Here is a 26,275-nt window from a genome sequence, read left to right on the forward strand (position 1 = left end):
GCTCTACCAAGTGGTGTTTAGATAACCACATTAGGTATTCAGATTTGCGTCTTCTGATTCCAGCCTCTCTTCGTCAGTGATCAAACTCCCCCCAAAAGGCCAGAAGCTTCCACGAGATGCATTGTGTGAGGCAGGTGGGCTGGGAGATGAAAGGGGGGGGGGAAACAACAGCACAACATGCACTGGGATAGAGGAAGACATTAAAGGGACAGGCTGAGCTCACAGCCTTTCTAGTTCTCTTCAGGAAGGGTGTTTCATGTGCGCACCTGCTGTGGCTTGCACACTTTGTTTTCAGAAAGTCTATGCCAAGGAGAATTGGAAAGAAAGTTTACTTAGAATGTGTAAGCTACTGATGTCTCTGGAAACAGAGCACAAAAGAGGATATGTGTGTGTGTGTGTGTGTGTGTGTGTGTGTGTGTGAAGAGATTGTGTTCTTTGTTATTTACACCACTCTTTCCCTGGTGGAGATCGCAATCTTCCCTGAGGCTACGAGGACACATGATATAAGGGATGCTTAAAATCCCACACAACCACTTCTATAGAATTCTGCCTGTTGTCAATTCAGACCACCCATTTGGACATCCTTTGGGATGTGATGAAGCCCCTTGAAGCCAACTACCTGTTCAACTGGTAATGCAGTTCTTTCAATAAATCTACAAAATGCTACTTGTAAGAATCCTTTTTTCAAATTGTTGGAGTCATCCTGAAAACCCTTCTTTAGAAACTCAAAATGATTGTTTGGAGAACCACATTTTAACATTCAACTTCTTGGACAGAACGTCACACTGGAATTCCAGCAATTTTAAGATGTTTGCAGGAAATAAGTGAAGTTTGGAACTAAGATGGCATGGATGGACATAGGGAATCTTACTAAATGATGCCTGATGGGAAGCCTGCTTTATCTGTAGCCAGTGTGGTGTAGTGGCTAAGGTGTTGGACTGGAAGTCGGGACATCCGGGTTCTAGTCCCCACTCAGCCATGGAAATCCACTGGGTGACTTTGGGCCAGTCACAGCCTCTCAGCCCAACTTACCTCACAGGGTTGTTGTTGTGAGGATAACGTGGAGAGGAGGAGGATTATGTATGCCTTGGGTTCATTGGAGGAAAAAAGGCAGCATAAAAATGTAATAAATAATAGCACACATAAATGATGAGTAGTTACATATTTATTTATCTAACTTTTACAAGAAAAAATATACTCCAACATACTTTCCCAAAGACAACGTATAGTGACTACTACTACTACTGCTAACCACTTCACTACTTGGTAAATATGACAAGCATTCAAACCAGCATAAACACAAAATCAACAAAAAGAAAACACTGATGAGGATCCAAGGATCAGCCCGGTGAACATTAACATTAGTAAAACCTTTATCAAAGAATGAGAGGTTTTCCTCAGATGCATAGGGTTTCTTTAAATGAGCAATTTATAGCGCGCTTGTGACTGGCTACTCTTGAAAGCTTGTGGGTCATTTTGACAACGTCCTGAGCTTCCTGCACATTTCCTGCTTCTTTCCCCAAGTAATCCATTTAAAAATACATCTAGGAATAACCGATTCTTCTGAAAGTTGCGCTATAAAACACCCACTGGAGGGCACTATTCCCATTCAACTATGGCCGATTCTACACCTGCCTTTCTCCCCCCCCCACCACCCCAGGATCATCCCTGTGCACCCAACTGCACCCTCCTGGTCATGTTCTCTAGCAGCTGGTATATATAGGCATACTACCTCTGATACTGGAGGTAGCGCATAGCCATCATGAGAAGTAGCCATTGATTACATCCAAATCCACCTGGTGGGAGTGAATTCATAGTTTAATGTAGAAGTAACAGAAATATTATTATGGAGATATAGCCTTTTATTGATGTATTTTGATGACTTTTGAGGGGGTTAGGGTAATGGTTATTCGGTATATTTCACATCCTTACTATGCTGGAAAATAATTACAAAGAGGGTATTAGTGTGGGAACATGAATGTATGTAGCTTTTGTACTGAATGAAAGCATATATATATGTGTGTGTGTGTGTGTGTGTGTGTGTGTGTGTGTATATATATATATATATATATATATATATATATATATATATATATGCCAGCCAAGCAACTAAATCCACTGTTCATCTTCCTGTCAGTCCAAGTTGGAACGTAAATAATTTGGGTGAGTAATACTTTCTCAGAGCGATGGGGCTTGGCCATCACTCATTCATGAAAGCCACACAGGCTGCAGCTCTGGCTTTCCGCAAGACGTGGCGGCAGAGGCAACTTGTGTGAAATGGAGAAATCTCATTTGGCAAATCTATTTTGGCAGGGGGATGCAGCAAAAAAAGAAAGAAAAGAAAAAGAAAAGAAAAGAAAAAAAATAAGTTTCAGGCTTTTGTTTTTTAAAGCTGCGCTGAGGAATGGAGCTAGCAGATTTTGTCTTCTTTTCGAACATGTCAGGTGTCACCTGTTTGCCTAAAATCCGCAAGGAAAGGATGAGGCTAGCACATGGCATGAGATCATAGCATATATTATGAGAATTGGTTGGCACAAGATGAACAGGTATTTTGTCTTGAATTGGGAGATCTGGTGGTCTGCTCCTCCTGACCAGTGGTGTCCAAAGTTCTTATCCTCAGGGACTACTTTCCTCAGTGGCTTGCAAGGCTAGCTACAGGCCTGAGGGGCAACGTAAGCTAGGGTGACCATATGAAAAGGAGGACAGGGCTCCTGTATCTTTAACAGTTGCATAGACAAGCAACTTTCAGCAGGTGTCTTTTGTATGCATGCAGCACCTGGTGAAATTCATAGAATCATAGAATAGCAGAGTTGGAAGGGGCCTACAAGGGGCCTACTAGATCCTCTTCCTTTGTCCACAAGCTGCACTCGAAGTTCTGGGCGGAAGGAGGATGTCACGCCCGCCATTTTTTTTTAAAGAAAAGGACCTGGAGCACACCTGCTCTAGCGCAAAAGTAAGTGTTAAAAAAAAGCCCTGATCATGCTCCCCTCCCCACCCCCAATGGGCATGGAGCTCTTGAAGAGCTCCATGCCCTGTGCCTGGTTCCCAGCTCCTCACATAGAATCATAGAATAGCAGAGTTGGAAGGGGCCTACAAGGCCATCGAGTCCAACCCTCTGCTCAATGCAGGAATCCACCCTAAAGCATCCCTGACAGATGGTTGTCCAGCTGCCTCTTGAAGGCCTCTAGTGTGGGAGAGCCCACAACCTCCCTAGGTAACTGATTCCATTGTTGTACTGCTCAAACAGTCAGGAAGTTTTTCCTGATGTCCAGCTGGAATCTGGCTTCCTTTAACTTGAGACCGTTATTCCGTGTCCTGCACTCTGGGAGGATTGAGAAGAGATCCTGGCCCTCCTCTGTGGGACAACCTTTTAAGTATTTGAAGAGTGCTATCATGTCTCTCCTCAATCTTCTCTTCTCCAGGCTAAACATGCCCAGTTCTTTCAGTCTCTCTTCATAGGACTTTGTTTCCAGACGCCTGATCATCCTGGTTGCCCTCCTCTGAACACGCTCCAGCTTGTCTGCATCCTTCTTGAACAGTTAAAGCTGTGGGAGCCCTGCCCTCTTTTGTATCTGGTCAAGAGGGCAGGGCTCCTGCAGCTTGAACTGTTGTGATGAAAAGGGAATTTATTTATTTATTTATTTAATTTATATACCACCCCATAGCCAAAGCTATCTGGGTGGTTTACAAAAGTTTAAAACAGGGAACATTAAAAAGTTTACAAAATTTTAAACCAACAAAAATATAAAAACAACATTATAAAACAACAGTATTCATTTAAACAACAACAGTTCTGGGGTCCACAACTTTGCATATGTTGTTAAATGTTGTTAAATGCCTGGGAGAAGAGAAAAGTCTTGACCTGGCACCAAAAAGATAACAATGTTGGCGCCTGGTGATCCTCATCGGGAAGATCATTCCATAATTTGGGGGCCACCACTGAAAAGGCCCTCTCCCTTGTTGCCAGGTGCTGCATGCATACAAATGACACCTGCTGAAATTCTATACAACTGCTAAAGATTCAGGAGCCTTGTCCTCCTTTCCATATGGTCACCCTACTTAAGCATCGTGCCTGCGAGTAGCCCCCCTTCTACACCAGTGCCTGCCCCAGCATGCTTCCCTGGCAGCAATGGTAATGGCAATACATTGGTTCATACTATGCTAAGTTTTAAACAGTTGTCCATATTCCTTCATAGCATATTGAGAAGTTTTACATCAGTGGCAGATTTTTAAACATATTTTCCTCTGGCACTCTTAATGCTCTCCCACTGTTGCTCTATTTTTTGTGCATTTAAAATAAATACATAAATAAAGCAACTGTTGACCATAAGTGTCCTTTGAACTCTTAAATTTCCTATTTCTGGTATTGGAGTACTCTCCACTGGCGTAATGAAAGATAACAGTTTTTTTAAAAAACAACAACAACTGTTGTGTTGTATGATCCTGCAAAGACTTACAGAATCAGATGCAACCCATGATAAATATATTGAACAAAATGATGATGATGATGATGATGATGATGATGATGATATTTCCTCCTCCTTTTCCTCATCTAATGCAGTAAGGGAAATGGTGATCTCAGCAGTGCAGGAGTGGGGTGGGGAGCCAAAGTCTCCCCCTCATGTCAGTGATCGCCTCTGAGACTGCTATTTTCCCAATGCTATTCGCAGCAGGAAAACACCAATCTGAGCAGCACTGGGATTGCTGAATGCAGCGTGGGGAGGCTAAAGTCTTTCCCCCTGCCCTACAATCAGGATTACAGTCCTGGCACTGCAATAGCAATGCTGAAAGGGACATCTTTCTCTTGCACTCCATCTGATCCACCGGGCTGCAGGGAAATGTAGAAGAGGCTCAATGAAGCTCAGCAGGAAGGACTGAGAGTGGCCAAGGTCTGCATACAGTCCATAGGTCATGGGTTGCCAGTAGGTTGCTTACTTCTGGATCACCCAGGGTGACCATATGGAAAGGAGGACAGGGCTCCTCTATCTTTAACAGTTGCATAGAAAAGGGAATTTCAGCAGGTGTCATTTGTATATATGGAGAATCTGGTGAAATTCCCTCTTCATCACAACTGTTAAAACTCCAGGAATCCTGCCTTCTTGACCGAATACAAAAGAGGGCAGGGCTCCTGCAGCTTTAACTGTTGTGTTGAAGAAGAAATTTCACCAGGTGCTGCATGCATACAAATGACACCTGGTGGAATTCCCATTTCTATAAACTGTTGAAGATACAGGAGCCCTGTCCTCCTTTTCATAGGGTCACCCTATCAGATCACCAAACAAAAGAGGAAACATATCATTCCAAAACAGAGGACAGAAGAGGACACTGATTTGCATAAAAATTGAATATGCTAATTCATATGTATAGATGCAAATTGAGAATTTTTTTAATATATAATTTACACAATAGTGTGAAAGAAAGTGACTAGAGATGGGTGGAGCACCCGACAATGCTGCAAGCCCTGGTCTGGAGCCTCCAATGTTGCACACAATGTAGGCTCTTGAACTTGTGTTTCCTTATCTTATGTACATGGCGGCTGTGAAGTTCCCCTTTATGCAAGTTTAAAGGCGTGAACAGAGCCTTCCCACTTTTAATCTTGTATAAATGTGGCCTTTACAGCTACCATTTATGCAAGGTAGGAAGCAAGGTCAAATACGCAATTTCTGGGGCCTCCACTGTGTGCAACAATGGAGAGGCTCTGGACCAGGTTGGACAGCTGCTGGGTGTAATTTCCATCTCCCAAACCGATGCACAAACCAAAATACAGCCGTACTTTGATATTCACACTTTACTTCAATTTTTAGATGCAGTTCCTCAATTTAGAAAAAATGGATGCAAAACTGCATAATTTAGGGGAAAGTTTTAGAATCCACAACATGCAAGCAGGAAGAGTGTTAAACAAGCCTATATACACCAGTTGCTGGGGAACATGAGTGGAAGGGTGCTGTTGTACCGTGTCCTGTTTGTGGGTCCCTGGTCGACAGCTGGTTGGCCACTGTGTGAACAGAGTGCTGGACTAGATGGACCCTTGGATTGATCCAGCAGGGCTCTTCTTATGTTCTTAAGTTCATTGGACTACAGGGCGTTTGAAGAGCAGGCCCATGAATGCACTATGGCCCAACAAACTGGGTCTGGTTGGGTGGACACGGGGGAGTCTGTTGGACTCCCAGACCCAGTTGGTGCCCGTGATATCCCTAATTGTGACCACTGTGCCTTGCTCGGTCTTCTGCCCAGGTGCTGTTGGTGGGCAGCTTCAAGACCCCTACTCACTCTTCTGATGGTACTTTATCTTTATACTGGGCTTGGATGGGAAAATTCATCAAATTAAGAACATAACATAAGAACATAAGAAGTGCCGTGCTGGATCTGACCGAGGGTCCATCTAGTTCAGCACTCTGTTCACACAGTGGTCAACTAGCTGTCAACCAGGGACCCACAAGCAGGACACAAGTGTAACAGCACCCTCCCACCCATGTAGCCCAGCAACTGGTGCTCACAGGCTTACTGCCTCGGATAATGGAGATAGCACACAACCATCAGGGCTAGTAGCCATTGATAGCCTTGGTCTCCAAGAATTTATCCAACCCCCTTTTAAAGCCATCCAAATTGGTGGCCATCACTACATGTTGTGGTAGGGAGTTCCATAATTTAACGATGCGCTGTGTGAAAAAGTACTTCCTCTTATTTGTCCTGAATCTCCCACCAATCAGCTTCATGGGTTGACCCCGGGTTCTAGTATTTTGAGAGAGGGAGAAAATGTCTCCCTATCCACATTCTCCACACCATGTATAATTTCGTACACCTTTATCATGTCTCCCCTTAGCCTCCTTTTTTCCAAGCTAAACAATCCCAGTTGTTGTAACCTTCCCTCATAGGGGAGATGCTCCAGCCCCTTAATCATTTTAGTTGCCCTTTTCTGCGCTTTTTCCAGCTCTATGATATCCTTTTTTTAGGTGTGTTGACAAGAACTGTACACAGTATTCTTAGTGTGGATATCTTCAAAACAGAGGACTGCCTTCTGTAAAAGAGGACTCATGGCCACCCTAGGTTGGCCACCCCTGTTTTAGACAATCAATTCACCCATTTCTTGTTCCTTTATAATAAAGTTATAATATTTAGCCCACTTACTTGAGGAAGTATTTTTCCGAAAGACAAGTGAGCCTATTTTGGAAGCATTGGTTTCAGTATTTAAATTGCAGTAGTGTTTATTTAGTAGTGTTGATAAAATGAGTGTTTATTGAAAAGATAAAGATGCAAACATGTCTCCAAAGGGAGGGAGAAATATCTTTGTCACCTGCAAAGAACACCATATTTCTTTGTTGTCAAAGGGAGACAGAACTAAGTGGGTGTCTCCCCCCCACCGAAGATGTTTACAAACATTTGCACAATGTCAGAAATAATTAGACAATAAGGTTTACTGGAAATCCCAGCAGAAACAGTGTATGCAAGTATAGATCAAACAACTCCTGTTGCTATCATGTAAACCTAAGTAAATTTCCTTTGAAAGGATAACTACTGAAGTGAACAGTAATAATAATAATAATAAGAAAGAAAACACACACAAACACACACACTGAAATCCTAGTTTGTTGAAGGAAAATGGTCCTTTCTGGTTTATGACACCAACAGTTTGCATCTAAAGCTGCTTGAAGTTAGTTATGTATTTTATTGTATTTAAAATATTTTAATGCCATTTTTCTGCCCACAGTGGTGTTCAAAGTAGTTCATAAGAAAAGGAAACCATGAAAACAAAATATAAAAAAGCAATCTTAAAGCTCACTGAAGGGCAGATCAGAGGTGGGGGTAGAACTGGAGAGGTTGCTCTGGAGGTAAAGTGACATATCCCACAGGTATAGAAATGTCTCTTTTGTTAGGGTGACCATATGAAAAGGAGGATTTAGTTTTATGAGGGTGTTGACAGTTGCTTTTTAGACACTTTTAGCCCATTCGTGAAACTATGGAGAGGTATTATGAAAATTAAAGTACTGGCCACATGTTGTCCTATAATGGGACTCAAAATCTGCTGTCTGAGGCAAGCACTGCCCTCTCCCCATTGTGAGACTGGCCCTATTCTAAATGTTTTTTGGATACCCAGGGAAAACTGCCCAGAGAGCTTCAGCTATTGGGCGGTATAGGAATCCAATCAATCAATCAATAAATCAATCAATAAATAAATCTCTATCCAGATAAACTGGTAATAGGCCATGAGAAAAGCACAACAGACTTAGCACCCTTTTCTCCGGCCATGTGTAAAGCTAGTGCCCAGACCAGACCTTGAGCGCCCTTGTGTAAGAATTCCTGAATGTGGTTCCTCCATTAGTGAGTCAACCTTCTCACCACCATGGTCATCAGCTGCTACTGCTTATCGCCCTCGTTCTTAGCCCTGCTGTCACCTGCTTGCTTGCTAGGCAGAGAGCCTGTGCGAAAGCTGACAGATGTTGCTCCTCCTTCTCACCACTGCCATTGTCTGGCACAAAGCAAGAGGCAGGTGAAGAAGATGGCTGCAATGATTAAACAGGAGAAGCAAGCCCTGGGTCCCCCTGCTGGGTTATGGGGTCTCGGTGAGTGCCCAGCCATGCCTACCATTGATGCTGGTCCTGCATTTGATATTGATTCAGCTGCATTGCTATTTGATCAATGACTTCAGTGTTCTTTGACGCATTACGAGTAATCACTACTTCTTTCAAGGGTTTGCTGCTCAGCGATGGGCTACCATGTTTGCTTTTCAAATGAGCAATGTTTAGCGGTGTCTCTCAGTGGCTGTCCTCTTGTGAACAATTAGCAGATGTAGGATTTAATGGAAGTGTTACATCATTTTTTATGAGTGCACCAACTTATTTGCAATTAAGTTTAGATTGTGTAATAAAATGCGGTGACATTTTAGCCTAGAGTTTATGTCCCAGTAAAAGGCTTTGAATGTTATTTCCATAAGACTTCATGTGACAACTAAAGAGAAATACTTTTGCTTCAGCCTGGGACGGGTGAATACATAGGCAGGTAGGCAGGCAAGCAGAATGGAAGGGGCGGCTAATGGCTCAGAATTCCACAGTGGGCTGCCAGATGTTTCTGTTGCTTTTTAGGCCACCCCTCCACTCTTCCTGCTCTAATGTTGCAGAAAGGAGGAGGAGGAAGAGAAGGGGCAAAGGACCATGGAGATCAAGAGTGGTACAGGAAGAAATGGTTGGTGTTAATATCCCCCATTGGGGCTTGTATATACAGGAAGATTGATTTCGGGTAACCATATGAAAAGGAGGACAGGGCTCCTGTATCTTTAACAGTTGTATTGAAAAGGAAATTTCAGCAGGTGTCATTTGTATATATGGGGAATCTGGGGGAATTTCCTCTTCATCACAACAGTTAAAGCTGCAGGTGCCCTGCCCTCTTTTAAATCTGGTCGCTCTAGTATAGCTCCTGCACCTTTAACTGTTGTGATGAAGACAGAATTTCATCAGGTTCTCCATATATTCAAATGACACCTGCTGAAATTCCCTTTTCTATGCAACTGTTAAAGATACAGGAGCCCTGTCCTCCTTTTCATATGGTCGCCCTAATTGATTACTCTACTCATCACTTTTGAGTCTTAGATAGGCCATGTCTATATACACATGCATTAGAGATGGTAGAATCCTTAAGTCTTGCTATTTACTGTTTTACTCTGTACAGCACCATGTACATTGATGGTGCTATATAAATAAATAATAATAATAATAATAATAAGTGGTAACATCAGCGGTTCCACTTCAAGTTGCAGATGGAAAGTGCCATTTTAATGCTCCCTAATAAACAACTCCCTCTAAGCATAAAACTAGCACGCCAGGTTCCCCTCTTTGCGAAGGACACACTATTGCTAATGTTAAAACAGATCCTTTGAACAAATGTGTACCTCGTAGAACATGCGGAAGTTTGTACACTTATCTAGAGGGAACACATTCCGTAACACCCATCCCCACCGTATGGCATTTTGCATCCCTGGGTACAAAGTGTGACCTCGTATGTGTCGTCAGGGACTGTGTTTTTTCTAGAGTCCTCATTGTGTGGACAACCATACAGGATCACACAGGCTCATCGTAGTTATGCAAACATCAGAGTGCATGGGGAGAGTTTGGGCTTGCTGCCGCCATTTTGCACCCCTGTACATGTGCACAACAACCATGCAGAGAATCATGTCGAGAGTGATTATGTCCAAGGGAAGGCATGATAAAGATTCAGGGGACAAAGGCAACACTAGTGACTAGATGGGAAGCCATGTCTTTAAGGCAGGGGGGAAGAACAGTACTGGGGTGAGGACTGAATTGTCCCCGCCCCACTAGGCCCTCTATGGGGCTGTGAATACCGTGTGAAGTGATTGGATTTGCTCTGGCCAGAGCAGCTGCTCAGTCCAGCCTCACCGAGTCTGCTGCTGCCTGCCTGCATCGCCACTGTTCTCTCTGATCTGTGATTGGCTATAACAGTGGGAAATCCTCCAGGGTGATTCTTCTGGGGAGGGGGTGGAGCATGGAGGCCAAAGCTCACCCCCTGGAGGAACTTGAGTCTCCATGGGCCAGATGCAGAACCTAAGCAGGCTAGATAAAGCCCACGGGCTGGAGGTTCCACATCAATGCTTTAAGGGTAGATGGGGTCCCCAGGCTACTGGCTGCTTATCCCTGGCAGCAGTTAAAATATTGCTCCTATTGAATCACATGGATGTCTCAGAGTGCATCACAGCTCCCACAGTTCAACAGCCCGACTGTCCGAGGGCCCTCTGTTCACGACTGCCCTTGCCAGTCCTTCAGCCACACAACCACTTTTCCCTTTTAAGGCCTGGCTTTCCTTCTGTTGCACGTTGTGTCAGTTTTATTTCTCAGTACTGTTTTGTTCCATTTCCTGAAAATCCCCCCACTTCAGTCTGAAGGCCCAGGTAAAGGCTAAATCTTAACATTTTATTTACACACCTTCAAAAAGAAGAGAGAGTGTCCTGGAAAGGCTGATAGACAAGGATGGATTGAAGCCAAAGCAGAGGCAAAGAAAATCTCTCGCTTCTCTGTTGAAAAGCAAAAGTGATGTTCCGGCTGAGAATTCATCTTCAAAAGAGGCCCCTGCTCCCCCGCACTTTTTAATGAAAAGGGGGAGCAAAATGCTCTTTAAAGAATCATCTGGAGAGATGTTCAAACATTCAGCACTCTATAACACTGAGGCTAGATTAACCAGCATTAACAAAACAGTGTGATATTGTTCAAGACTGCAATGGTGCTGGGCTCAAAATAAGCATATGCATTAAAATACGCCAGAGTTTTGTTCTTTGTCATATGTGCACCAAGCAATGTAGGAAATTACTGTTGTTCAGCAGTATTGAAGCTTAGTCCAGACAGGACAGAGGTGCTCCTGATCAGTCAAAAGGCAGTTCAGGCCACAGGGATTCAATCTATGGTGGATGAGGTTACACTCCCGCTGAAGACCCAGGCTTTCAGTTTGGGTGTACTCCTGGACTCAAAGCTGAGCATGAATGCCCAGCTCTCAGAGCTGGCCAAGGGCATGTCTACACCAGGGGAGGGGAGGGGGAGGATCTCATGATATGCTGATTGTGAGATCCTCTTCCTTTGTCCACAAGCTGCACGCGAAGTTCTGGGAGGAAGGAGGATGTCACGCCCGCCATTTTTTTTTTAAAGAAAAGGACCTGGAGCACACCTGCTCTAGCGCAAAAGTAAGTGTTAAAAAAAAGTCCTGATCACTCTTCCCTCCCCACCCCCGATGGCATTGAGCTCTTGAAGAGCTCCATGCCCTGTGCCTGGTTCCCAGCTCCTCACATAGAATCATAGAATAGCAGAGTTGGAAGGGGCCTACAAGGCCATCGAGTCCAACCCCCTGCTCAATGCAGGAATCCACCCTAAAGCATCCCTGACAGATGGTTGTCCAGCTGCCTCTTGAAGGCCTCTAGTGTGGGAGAGCCCACAACCTCCCTAGGTAGCTGATTCCACCGTCGCACTGCTCTAACAGTCAGGAAGTTTTTCCTGACGTCCAGCTGGAATCTGGCTTCCTTTAACTTGAGCCCGTTATTCCGTGTCCTGCACTCTGGGAGGATCGAGAAGAGATCCTGGCCCTCCTCTGGGTGACAACCTTTTAAGTATTTGAAGAGTGCTATCATGTCTCCCCTCAATCTTCTCTTCTCCAGGCTAAACATGCCCAGTTGTTCCAGTCTCTCTTCATAGGGCTTTGTTTCCAGACCCCTGATCATCCTGGTTGCCCTCCTCTGAACACGCTCCAGCTTGTCTGCGTCCTTCTTGAATTGTGGAGCCCAGAACTGGACGCAATACTCTAGATGAGGCCTAACCAGGGCCGAATAGAGAGGAACTAGTACCTCACGTGATTTGGAAGCTATACTTCTATTAATGCAGCCCAAAATAGCATTTGCCTTTCTTGCAGCCATATAGCACTGTTGGGTCATATTCAGCTTGCGATCTACAACAATTCCAAGATCCTTCTCGTTTGTAGTATTGCTGAGCCAAGTATCCCCCATCTTGTAACTGTGCATTTGGAGAGCTGGGACGAAACTGGGATGGCTGCCCACATGTCCCATGGTCTTAGGACAATCCCGAGACCATGGGAACAACTGGGCTAAAAGCCATCTTGGTAATCCCAGGGAAATGGAGGGATCATCTCTACCTGCCCCTGGGATCCCCTGTGCGTCATGTGGATGTACAGGGATGATCCTGGGGCCATCCCCAGGATAAGGCATTATCTAGACATGCCCTAAGATTGAATTTGCACAGTGGAGGCAAGTACACCTATCCCTGGAGATGTCTGATCTGGCCAGTCACACATGCTGTAGTTACATTGCTTTTGGATTACTGTAATGCAATCTATCTGGAGCTGCCTTCGAAAACTGGTCAGAAACTTTAGCTGGTCCAGAATGCTTGTTCAGATGCTAACTGTTGATGGGCAATGATTCGTATAGATGCAAACAGAGAAATAGTTATGATTTAAATAAAACAATAGTTCATGTTATCATAGTATGAAAGATTAACCCTGTGTGTCTGCCTGTTCAGATGCTAATGATGGGCAATGTTTCTTATGGGTCTTTAGCTTCCATCTGGAATTGGACAAGACAGGGCACCTTCAAGTAGAGAATGGTCCTCTGCAGAACGGGACACCTGGACACCCTAAGGTCCCTTGTGCCTTCAAAAATACATAAATGAATGGGAGCTTTCCCCCATGCTGGGGATCCAATCCAGACTGCAGGGAGGGGGGCAAGGGATAAAGAAAGTGTGGGCAAGTAGTGGCTCTAGGCCTGGATTCCAAAAGCCACCTCTGCAAGTGACCAGTTCACACCATTGGTGTGATGTATCACTCCCTGGGCAGCCCACCAATAGGACTTGTAAACTGTGGCTTGTTGGTAATCCTAAAAAAAATCAATGAGGTGGAACGCTCCCTAAGTACAGCCTATTGGAACCCATAACCTTTTCACACCATGTTTTTGTTAAATTATTTATTTATTATTACATTTATATCCTGCCTTTCCCCCCACTCTTGCAAGGAACCCAGGTGGCTTACATGATCCTTTCCCCCTCCATTTTATCCTCACATCAACCCTCTGAGGTAGGTTCTGCTGAGAGTCAGTGACTGGCCCAAATTTACTTATTGAACTTAATGTGGGGAAGAAGATGCGAGGGAGACTGGAGCAGGCAGGCACCATCAGAGCCTGCTTCAGTTGGACACCCACCCCCCACAGGGCTAACATCTTCACCTTGTGGGGAAGAAGGAGCTGTTGGTTTGCCCCTCCATTGGGAGATGAGAGGACGGAGCAGGGCCTTCCCACCAGCCTAAGCAGTCTCTTTAATTTCTTTTTATTTTCTCCCTCTTCCCTCCCCATACACTTTTCCTTGTGTGTCATGTCTTTTTTTAGAATGTAAGCCTGAGGGTAGGGACTGTCTTCTTTACTGATACATTGTAAGCCGCTCCAAGAGCCTTTTGGCTGAGGTGAGGGATAAAAATACTCTAAATAAATAAATAAATAAATAAATAAATAAATAAATAAATAATAATGTCTGAGTGGGGACTACAAACAATCCCAGTCCAACACTCTAACCATTGCACCACCCTGGTTCCCCCGAGTTATTTATTTTAGCGTTGATTTGGTTGTTTTACTTTAAATTACTAAGTAGGGCCTTTTGTCAGAGAAGTGGCCTAAAATACTAAAAAGAAATTAAGAAGCATATGGAAGGTGGAATCATAACTTCTGGTTGTATCTAAGCCCAATGCTTTTTGGCTTGTTTCATTTTGTGGATAATGACAAAGTACTACCTATAATCTGTTCTTCAGAGAAACTGCATACTGGGTTCTTTTATCTTTTACCATTGTGCTTTCTGACTTGGAATAATGCATCCTGGGGATTATATATATATATACAGACTCTCTCTCACACACACACACCACAGTGAATTGCATGAGAATATGAGTAAATTTTATAAAAGTGATGGATATAAACAGCCCTTCTGCATTTCATCCTCATGCAATATTTATTCAGGGGAGACGGAAGGTGCTGGAAAGGGAGCTGAACTTTTATGGTGTAATTACTTTGGGTTTCGACAAAATCCATTCAAAGGCCTTCAGGTAAACATCAGTTTGGATGGGAGCAGTGTGAATTGCAACTGTTATGTGTCATGTTTAATGGAACCTTGATGTACATTAGGCCTAATAGCTGGGCTGGGGACTTGCTGAGAATGTGCTGTTTAATAAAACGTGGACTTCATCGGGGGATAGGAAGTTGCCTTATTTGGAGTCAGACCATGGATCCATCTCAGTGACTGGCAGTGGCTCTCCGGGGCTTCAGGCAACACTGTTGCCTAGCCAAACCAGAAAATGTGCCCACTATAGCAGGTGTTGTACCACTGAGCTACTACAACCCTTTCTAGGTACTTTCAGTGGGAGCTCCAGACATCTCAAGCATGTACACTTTTATGATTGAAGAAGTTCCCCCTCCTTCCAAATGAAATCTGTTATTTGTCCTCATTTATTGAGGGCTGACAGAGGACCTGTCCACTTCTTGTTTAAAGATAAAGAACCATTAGAACTGTTGCCCATCACATCTTAGCAACTAAACAGCAGACTGAACAGGTAGGCAGACAGGTCACCTGGGGCCTATCCACATGGAGATGTTTTATGGTGCATTTTTGTTTAAATCTGGATTTTCATCCATTCAGCTTTGCTGCTCTGGTAGCATATGGTAGCCAGTAAATGGATGTATACACACACAAAAGCCATAGCTAGAGGGGCAAAATCCTGGGGTGATCACCGGGATCGTCCCTGTGCGTCCACATGATGCCCCGGGATCTTGCCCTCCCGTTTAGGCCTGGTTTTTCCACGGAGACTGCAGAATGTGTTAATGGGCGCCACAGTTTGTCCCAGCTCCTCGCGAGAAGCCAGGACCCGCACCCGGGGCACAGAACTCCTCAGGAGCACTGCGCCCATCGAGGGTGGGGTGGGGTGGGGTGAGGTCGTCGCACGCTGGGTGTGAACTGGGGGGATATTTTGTGATGAAAAAATCATGAGATCTTCACCCCTGCATTCCACTAGACCGCTAGGTCTAGCTAAGGCCAAAAACAAAACCACCTGTGCATGGGTCAAACTGTTCCAGAAAACGCATTAGTTTAGGGTCGGGTGGGCGAAGTCCCTCAAGTACAATGAATATTAAGAACTGTGTAGGTTCTTATGAATGGTAGGTGTGGAGGCCTGCTCCATGCCACCCTCCTCACTCAGTGAAGTACAATGGATGAGAATGAGTTACTTCTGAGTATGGCCATTTAGGAAACATCTCCATTCACGTCCACTACAGTGACCATATGAAAAGGAGGACAGGGCTCCTGTATTTTTAACAGTTGCATAGAAAAGGGAATTTCAGCAGGTGTCATTTGTATATATGGAGAACCTGGTGAAATTTCCTCTTCATCACAATGGTTAAAGCTGCAGGAGCTATACGAGAGTGACCAGATTTAAAAGAGGGCAGGGCACCTGCAGCTTTAACTGTTGTGATGAAGAGGAAATTTCACCAGGTTCTCCATATATACAAATGACACCTGCTGAAATTCCCTTTTCAATACAACTGTTAATGATACAGGAGCTCTGTCCTCCTTTTCACCTAATGTCCACCTTCTCTCAGTGGGAACCTATTTTAATTGGAGGTATCAGCTTTTAAAAAACACACATCAAAAGTTCTGCAGACTTTCGTTTTTCCATATGCGTGCACTGTCATAACAGCAGCCTCGCTCCCCCCTTGTCCTTCTTCCCATGCTCAGTGAAGTGCAATTCATGGATATATGAATTTCCAAATCCCCAGTGGTCAGCATAGGGAAAAGCCAAAGCACATTGAATAGAATGTGATTTAATTCCGGCCAGACATGGTTATTGGCCCAGTTTCAGCAGCTGTTTCTTGAAAAACAGGATCATCAGATTGGGGGTGGGGATCACGTTTTCCCTGCTGTATCTTTGCTTCCTGCTTCTGTCCTGCAATAGGGATGAGTAGCCTCCTCTTCACACAGGGAAGAAAGAGGAAGTAAGCAACAGCCACATGGACCATTCAGTGGGCATTTTCATGGTGCGTCTCCTGCACATGGCAGGAAATCGTGTCAATTAGCATTACAACCAGAAGAAGAGGATTTTACGGGCGGAATTTTGAAGCGGGAAAAATGACAGAAGGAGTGGGAGATGCATGGGAGGATCGCAGCATTCTCAAAACGTCCTATGAAGACCTGTGAGTGGCCAGTCGTGAACCCGCCATAAAACCCTCATCTGATGGCACTCAAAGAAAAGACAGAATCAGGAAGGTGGGAGAGGGAGAGGGGAGGGGAAGGGGAGGGCATTGCAGGAATGAATGAAAAATGGCTCTCTGTGTGGGGGAGCCTCAACGTTTCCTTCATTTTTTGGGGGGGGGATTCAGTAAGCATTCGTTCAATAGCATGGCTGCTGCTGCTGCTGATGCTGCTGGGTGGAGGGTTTTCTTGTTTACAAAGTGAACCCAAAAGCAACTTGCTGACTTTCTCCGGTATTGGGGGGGGGAAAAAGGCGATTTACTTCTGCATAGACATGGTTATCCATGCTAGTTAATTGTTCCCTGCCCTTTCCATTCTCCAGCACCCACCCCTTTTCTCTGCTCCCCTCAGCTCCTTACCTCTGAGAAGACATGTTTGACAAGCCCTGATGTTTGACCTCCTGCGCAAGTCTGGAGAAGTGCTTCTGAGCGCAACTTTCCTTCCTTCGCTCTGATCTTTGCATCTGGGAGAACGTAGGGTGATCATATGAAAAGGCGGGCAGGGCTCCTGTATCTTTAACTGTTGTATTGAAAAGGGAATTTCAGCAGGTGTCATTTGTATATATGGGGAAGCTGGTGAAATTCTCTCTTCATCACAGCAGTTAAAGCTGCAGGTGCCCTGCCCTCTTTCAAATCTGGTCACTCTAGTATAGCTCCTGCAGCTTTAACTGTGGTGATGAAGAGGGAATTTCACCAGGTTCTCCATATATACAAACGACACCTGCTGAAATTCCCTTTTCAATACAACTGTTAAAGATACAGGAGCCCTGTCCTCCTTTTCATATGGTCACCCTAGAGAATGGCTTCCTGCCACTTCTCTCTGCTCCTTACATCTGAGAAGACATAATTAGCCAACACCTCTTTCTTGGCAATTAGCAGCTCGCCCTGATCTTCCTTGATGCAGAAGGAAAATAAACAAAATAAAAGGGGAAGGCTGCCTACAGCGATGAAACATGAACTCCCACCCCCAAACACACACATACACACACACACACACAGAGTAAGCTGCATTTAATTCGGGAATATGGGGCAGACTCCACTGGAACCGTGTGGAAGTTGGGCTAAAGGGAAAATATGGCACAAAGCGCCTTTGCAAAAAGTGCAGGTTTTCAGCTGTAAAGGTTGGGTTTTTCCATGGAGTGGTAACGACGTCCTGTGACATGGACGACTGTAAGATGTGGTAGCACTGGACTAAACCTCCCGTGTAGATGGGTCACAGCCATCCACACTGTAGGGAGACCTGTTGTATTTCTAGTTGAATTCCAATAATTGTTTCTAAATTTGCATCTATAAATGCAAATTTGTGCCTTCTTTTGTTCTCTTTTTTATTTGGTCTTGCATTCCCTCTTTCGTGTGTGTAGGTGTGTAAATTAATAACTTATTTATTTATTTATTTTTATTACATTTATATCCCACCTTTTCCTTCAAGGAGCCCAAGGCTAGGTACGTGATCCTCCGCCAGCCTACATCATCTGTAGCTTCAGCTGAATCTTGCTTTTCGCAATTACAAATCCCTCTAATGCCCCTTTTTATTTTATAGCTTTGACTTTGAAAGTGACCAAAAATGGCATCTAGTCCAACTCTTTGCATCCAGATATGAACAAACAATTCATCAAGTCCCTGGTCAATTTTTGCAATTCTTCCAGGGATGGTCCCACCAGGCCCAAACTCTCCTCACACCAGGTTATAAGTAGAACAGAGATCTCCCCATTTTTCACTGAAAGGGATACCGCTGGTTTGCTTACTGCTTTCAGCTAGGGTGGCCACCTATGTATCACCAAAAAGAACAGCAAAGGAGGACACAGATGTGCATAAAATTTGCATGTATTAATTCATGTGCATACTTGTTTAGCAATAATTACTATAATTTAAAAAGAAATACAATGCATCTCTGACTTATATAAACTGACTTATGCAGAGTCAGACCATTGGTCCATCCAGCCCAGTATTGCTGTCACTGACTGGCAGCAGTTCTCCAGGTTTTCAGGTAGGATTCTTTCCTAGCCTCACCTGGAGAAGCCGAGGATTGAAACTGGGACCTTCTGCATGCAAGGCATGTTGCTTTATCACTGAACTACGCCCCCTTCATTAATGCACAGTGTGATGCACTGTGATTTGGGACATGTGTATTAACCTTTGGGAGGGGGAGGATCAAGGCCTTTCAATTTATGGTAACAGTGTAACAGGGCCACATGGAGAAGAGACTATTACAGTGGCGCAGCGTGGGTTGCCGGCGTCTAGGGCAAAGCAAGTATTGCACCCCTAATCCGTGGACCTTTAGCACTCCCTGAGTCCCTTCCACCAGTCCAGTATTGCACCCCTTACCCACCCCTCAAGCACATGTATTATATTTTAAGAAAATACTGATCTATTTAAAGTAAAATTAATTTAATACTAGTATACCGGTACTTACATTTATTTAAAATTGCCTGGTTTTAATATGTGCAAATTTTTCAATAACAGTATTGAAATCTACCATGTACATTGATGGTGCTATATAAATAAATAATAATAATAATAATAATAATAATAATAATAATAATAATAATACATTGAAAATGTTATGTGGCAACGTTTATTTGCCCTGTCTACACAGTTGGACCTACACAGATTTTAATTTTTTTATTTGTTATTTCTACTTTTTTTGGGAAATTTTTGCGCCCTTAAGAATTTTGTGCCGAAGGCAACTGCCCCTGAGGCCCCTGCCATGACACAGGCTCTGAACACCAGGCCTGGCCGCGGACACTCTCTGCTCAAGCCAAGCACCGCCACTTGATACGCCTGAGGCAAGGGATAAAAACCACCTTCTTCCAAACTATGTGAAGAAAGGGGTTAAATGGAGAAGGATTTCAATATATAAAATAAAACACTGTGAGTTATATGTGCTGAAGTGAATTGTTGTCAGAGTGGGTGCTAAATGTATAAACTTCAGATGTTAAATGCCAAACAGACACGTGGGATTTTTGTGGTAGTTAAAACAAAATAATTAACATTTATTTTAAAAAGTTCACAAGCTTTGTTTCAAATTAAAACATTTTAAAAACCTTTTTGAAACCTTTCATCCAGTCCTTTCACCCATTCACATACACACTTTCCTTTCTCTCACACAATCACTCTTGAGCTTTCTTTATTATCAGTATTGTTTAATGTACATCAGCTATGTGCACACCACACTCCAAAGTCACCACTCTCTACTCTGAACCTCAAATTCTCCAGACCCAAGTACTCTAAACCCCAAGAGCTAACACACAGAGAGCCCTAAGAGTACCTAAAAAGTCTCCACAATCCCCTCAGTCAATCCCTTATATACCACTCCTCCCCCTCCCCCGACATTCAAACTCCGCCCACTCAGGCCAACATTCTAAAAACCACAGACTTACAAACTGCAGACATACATTTGGGAACTGACTTGTGGGGTGTAATGCCACAGCCCCCCCCCCCCCCCGCTACACCACTGGACTGTTAATTTAGAATAGAAAAAGAAAAGAGAAAAGGTTGAACAATTGGAAAGCCTTTATGTTATCAAGCAACTCTGTGCATGAATCGGAGCAGATATACCTATAAGCCATCACTGGATTGAAGCCTTTTGTTATAGAATTATGGCGCTATGGAGCCACATAAGGAAGAAACAATAGATTCAGAATGGAAAGCTAGTTCTAAGCTCCATCAAAAATGTGAGCAAGGTAATTTTTGTTGCAGCATTAAATTAGGCCCGGTGCTTGTTTTATATTTTACTACTCCATGTATTTTATTTCTCCCATTCTTTGCAAATAAGCAGCGATAAAGAAAGATTGGCTGATAAAACCTTTCTCCTTAATATTTTGCATATCTAGCATACTATAGGTCACATTCTCAATGTGCCGAAATAAAATCCCCCCCCCTTAACGATCTCTCCCTTATTGGTTATTATGGGAGGGAGAATTTGAAAATGAAGTGGCTTCCAGATGGAGCACACACATTAACATTTAATATTTATGTTGCAGAAAGGCCACAGTGCAGAAATGCTCAACTTTCTACAAGCTGCGTACAAACCAAATGCAAAGAATGGAGCTGGTTGTTTCACTTGTTTGTGAATGAATGAACATGGAATTAAAGCTCATTGAACCAGTATACTCTACCTCAACTGAAGATGACCAGTCTTTCTTATAGCTGATATGATAGGGTACAAGAGACTTCTCTTTCATTTATTCAGGTTCCCTGTGATCTGTTATGTACTTAGGGCAATTATTGTAATGGATTATCACCTTTGACATAAGCCAGGATATACCTTTTTACAAAACACAGCATGTAAACTAGTGCTAGGCTGAACCCTGTCCACTATTTTCAGGAACTTTCTCAATCCCTGAGAAAGAGGCATTGTTTTTTTTCTGCCTCTTTTGCAGGGAGGGGGAAAAATTCAGATAATTTTTCTTCCTGGGCAGGGGGACAGGGATTCCATATACCCTTTTAAAGTGTAGCTGATTGTTAAAGGACATTCTTCCTATTTTTTAGTTTTTCAAAAAAAACACCTACCCTTCCCTTGGCATTTGGAGGAGCACAGCAGTTCTTAGAGAATGCCTATTGGAGACCGTGTTACCCCACACTCTCCAATAAGGTTTCAGGAAGAATTCCTGAGCTCCTGAAAATGCCAGGCATGTTTAAAAAAGAAAGAAAGAAAGAAGACTCTTCAACAACTGGCTACATTTTAAAAAGTTAGTGGAAACCCTGACCTCCTCTGCAAGGAGAATTTTCTCCCTGGGGAGGGGACAGTGTTTCTACATACCTTCTTAAATGTAGGAAGTTTTGAGGGGACTTCTTTTTATTTTATTTTTAAAAAACATCCCCAGCACTTGCAGTAGCCTAGGAGTTCTTCCTGAATGCCCATTGGAGAGGATGAGGTCACATGGTCTCCAATAGGCATCCTGAAAGAACTTCTGGGCTCCTTCAAGTGTCAGGGGTGTTTTTTTAAAAAAATATATAGAAAGAAGACCCCTGAACAATCAGCTACACCTTTAAAAGGTATGTGGATATGCTGTCCCCTTCCCAAGGAAAACAATTCTCTGAAATTCTTCCCCTCCTCATGAAACAGACAGAAAAACAATGCCTCTTTTGCAGGAAGAGGAAAAAAATCCTGGATGTGGCACAGCATTTGGTCTCGGGAATTGGGTTGGTGCAGTCCTCAAAGATTAGAGAACTGGTTTCAGGTAGCTAGTCAGAAGAAAGCACAGCGAGACTTAAGGGAGGTGCTGGACAAAGTCCAGAGCTTCACTAAGACTATCCAAGCAGGGCATGATGACTGGTAGCATGTTGCCACTCAAGTGAAGTTGCAGAGAAGGGGTGGCAGTTTGGAGCTTTTGACCATGGCATCACTGAATGGTCATAAACTGTGCCTTCTGCCTTCTCCAATGGGGATGGCCAGGAAACTGAGTGGCTGCATTTGTGAAAGGATGGACTGTAATTTAAAAGAAACAGAGAGGGAGGGGCATAGGGAGGGAGGGAGAAGAAAGGCAAACATGTATGGTAGAACATCTAAGCCAGTTCCCATGGGGCTAAATGAAAATTATAATCAACAAAAAGATTTCAACAAAGGTTGTGTTTGGTCAATATGGGTGATCAAATCTATCACCCTTTCTTACTTGTGAAGTAGGGTTTCCCTTGGGAAAGACCTGGGCGGGGGGGGGGGAGTCCACACCAGCCGTTTATTGCAGGACTGTATCACAGTCATCACTAACGGGCCACATGATGTTCACCTGCTCCCACAGTGATCACGGCTCCACCTCTCAGTTTTCCTGGAATATGTTGTTGTTGTTTATTCGTTCAGTCGCTTCCGACTCTTCGTGACTTCATGGACCAGCCCACGCCAGAGCTTTCTGTCGGCTGTCGCCACCCCCAGTTCCCCCAAGGTCAAGTCTGTCACCTCCAGAATATCATCCATCCATCTTGCCCTTGGTCGGCCCCTCTTCCTTTTGCCTTCCACTTTCCCTAGCATCAGCCTCTTCTCCAGGGTATCCTGTCTTCTCATTATGTGGCCAAAGTACTTCAGTTTTGCCTTTAATACCATTCCCTCAAGTGAGCAGTCTGGCTTTATTTCCTGGAGTATGGACTGGTTTGATCTTCTTGCAGTCCAAAGCACTCTCAGGATTTTCCTCCAACACCACAGTTCAAAAGCATCTATCTTCCTTCGCTCAGCCTTCCTTATGGTCCAGCTCTCGCAGCCATAGGTTACTACGGGGAATACCATTGCTTCAACTATGCGGACCTTTGTTGTCAGTGTGGTGTCTCTGCTCTTAACTATTTTATCAAGATTTGTCATTCCTGATTTTGTCACATTTTTTTCAGCTCTCTTGTGTCTATTCCGAAAAACGTTTGCAGTGTGCCACCCCTTGGTGAGGTCATTGCTGTTTGCCATGAGTTCCAGGCTCAGCAAACAGCCAATCAGCTGTGAGGGGCATGTGCATGCGTATTTGAGGAATGTGGAACTATTTGCCATTTCCGCCACATATTTTGGATGGGTATTGGTGTGTTTTATTGCCGAGTGTGCTTTTTTTCATTTTTTGTTTGTTTAATACAAATATATCTCTGTGCAGGAGCATATATTCAACAGAGTTCATATCCCCTCCATGTGTTGCTGCATGTCTGTGCTCCTGCACATGCCTCATGAGTCATAAAAAGAGTCTCTGCCCCATAGCCATGTCATCTGCCCAGCAACACCTACTTCTGCCAATCAACATGCACAAGCGGCGTAATGGGCACACGTGCTCCCACAATAGCACTCCAGAAATTCTGGTACACATCGGTCCTGTGTGCCCCGTGAATGCCGACTGCAGGAGCAGGGGAACATTTGGAAGCATCCCTCTTCTGTTGGGAAAGGGCTGCAGGTGTAGATTAGGCCTTACTTAGTGGTGAAGCAGGGTTTCCCTTGGAAAAAGACATATTCAAAACATGCTGTGAATGAAAGACACTTCATGATCTACATAGATAAATAGAGGGTCCAGGTATGAAGAAGAAGATTCATGGTCTTGTAGAAACCAGAAACCCAAATGTCAGATCTGTATTAAATAGGTAAGTTCAGAATGACAAAGGCCATAGCTAGACCTAAGGTTTATCCCTGGATCATCCAGGGGTCAAACTTGTTCATCTAGGTGACACACAGGGGATCCAGTGCTCAGGCAGGGGCGAACCCTGGATGATCCCAGGATAAACCTTAGGTCTAGCTGTGGCCAAAGTCTTCAGTCAACCAGCTAAAGGACCGAGCAATTGGGAGTACTCAGTTCTTGATCAGGTAAACAACAGAGTACTGGAATAAAGATATTTTTTTCTTATACCAGTAAAGTACAGCTCTAATTAATACCAAATACTTCGGTAGAAGAACTTGCGAATGGCTGGAATTGATGCAAAAGGACCCAGAAGCATTTTGTAAGGTGTGCGCATCACTCGTTTTATGCCTCCTCTACTTCCCTCGTTCCTTAGAAGCTGGTTGTTTGAAGCATAATACTTGTGATCATTTATTTACACGCACTCTGCCCAGGAGAAGCCACTTGGAGGTGTTTAGTATGCAATCCAGTTTTCGACATGTGATTGTCAGTCAGCTGCATTTTGCAGTCACATTAGGCATATGGTGAAATGTTTATTGTGTCAAAAGCTATGTAGTATTCACCAGGACATTGTAATTTCATAATGAAGTGCTTATCATCCCAGTCTACTCACAGATGATATATTAATGGCATATGTACAGCTACGCTGTCCTGGTTTTCTTTTCTTTTTGTTTAGGACTCTCAGGTAGCTACAGGCAGTACCTCCCATCACTGCCATAGCATCAAATGTAAACAACCTGAGGGCTATTCCGCTGGACATTATTTGCCAGAAAGCCTGAGGTAGCCACTAGGGCTTGAACTCTACATCCAGAAAAAGGTAGGGCTTCCACAGATGATATGATGCCACCATTCTCACGTGCCATTGAACAGCCTGCTTGCCTATGCTTCATAGTGAACTGACCACCAATTTAGAGGTTTATCTCAACTGATTATGTGAGATAGTGGCTCCTCAAGGCATATAGTCCAGCATTAAGCACCCAGGTCTTGAGGCAATCCAAACAAACAGATAACAACAAACCCAAAGTGTTCTGGAGCTTGGTGCTGTCTATTTAATGCTTTCTCTCTCTGTGTGTGAGTGTATGAGAGAGAGAGAAAGAAAGACACACACACACACACAGAGAGAGAGAGTTAGAGTTCTTTAAATTAAAATAACAGAAAAATAAACATTTATTTTTAAAAACTTTGTTCATTGCTTTCTGTTAACCCAAAATAAGTGAAATACAGAGCTCCCGAAGAAATACTACTACTGCTGCTGCTGCTGCTGCTGCTGCTGCTAATAATAATAATAATAATAATAATAAGAAGAAGAAGAAGAAGAAGAAGAAGAAGAAGAAGAAGAAGAACTAGGCAGTCTGGGCCCAACCTTGAAAATAACTAGGTAGCCTTGGTTACCACCAACTGTAAACCTGATGGGAAGCTTCAACCAGACTTGGATCTCCAATGAAAGTTAATGTTGCTGCACAATTTCTGAACAGGATGATGTCTCATTCATACATTATGTTTGTGGGAATGTGGAGTGTGGGAAATAACGAGGCAAACACAAAGTTAAGATTTAAATAGGGCCACATTTATTAATAGAACTGCAGAAAGGGAAAACCTAAGTGAGTATCTTCTCTAATCTGGCCTGATGCCGTTGTTTTATCAGGTGAGACATTCATGGCCTGAGAGTGGTGCTTCAAAGTTTGCCGTCTCCCTCTTGGGGTAGGGAGGCCTTCCATTTCGCACACCCCTCGTGCCATGGGTGAGAAAGGACAGCCTCAAAGGTAACCCTTATCATAGCCAGCTGGGCCTTGAGGCACACAGCTGGGGAACCTTAGGCATTACCCATCACCTCAATGGTGCCTCTGAATGTTCACCAAACTCAATCCTCTCAAGATACCTGCACATACCTGCAGATCAGCAAATGCGATCAAATTGTTAACACTGCAAATCAACCTAATTATTTCTCCCCACCTGTCTTAAAGTGTGAAGTAGGTGAAAAAACTCATAACCAATGACAGATTATGAGCAAAAAAATCCTACTCAGCCTCTGAAAGTATGACCAGCAAGCCCACACTGCCTGCAGGGAGGGAGGGAGGGAGGGAGGGAGCCGCGCTTCAAAGAGGAGGAGGAGGAGGGGAGGGGTGAGAGCCAATATATGGGCTCTGATTCCTCCTCCCTTCTCCAGCATTGTCAGCGTTTTGGGGGCACTCTTTCAACTGTGCTTCCCCCAGTGCCTGAGCCCATAGGTCCAGCATTGGTGGCAGCATGGGACCATCAATAGCAAAAGACACATCTAGACAGTTCCACCAGGGCTGGATGAGCACTTCGGTGGAGATGGGGGGGATGCATCCATTCCAGGTGCTCATCTTCATCCACTTGCCCACATCAAAGATGCCTCGTCATATGGATTTTACTTGCTTGGTCAGGTTATAACATGAGC

Source organism: Elgaria multicarinata, chromosome 1 (assembly GCF_023053635.1).
Source record: "Elgaria multicarinata webbii isolate HBS135686 ecotype San Diego chromosome 1, rElgMul1.1.pri, whole genome shotgun sequence".
Lineage (NCBI taxonomy): Eukaryota > Metazoa > Chordata > Lepidosauria > Squamata > Anguidae > Elgaria > Elgaria multicarinata.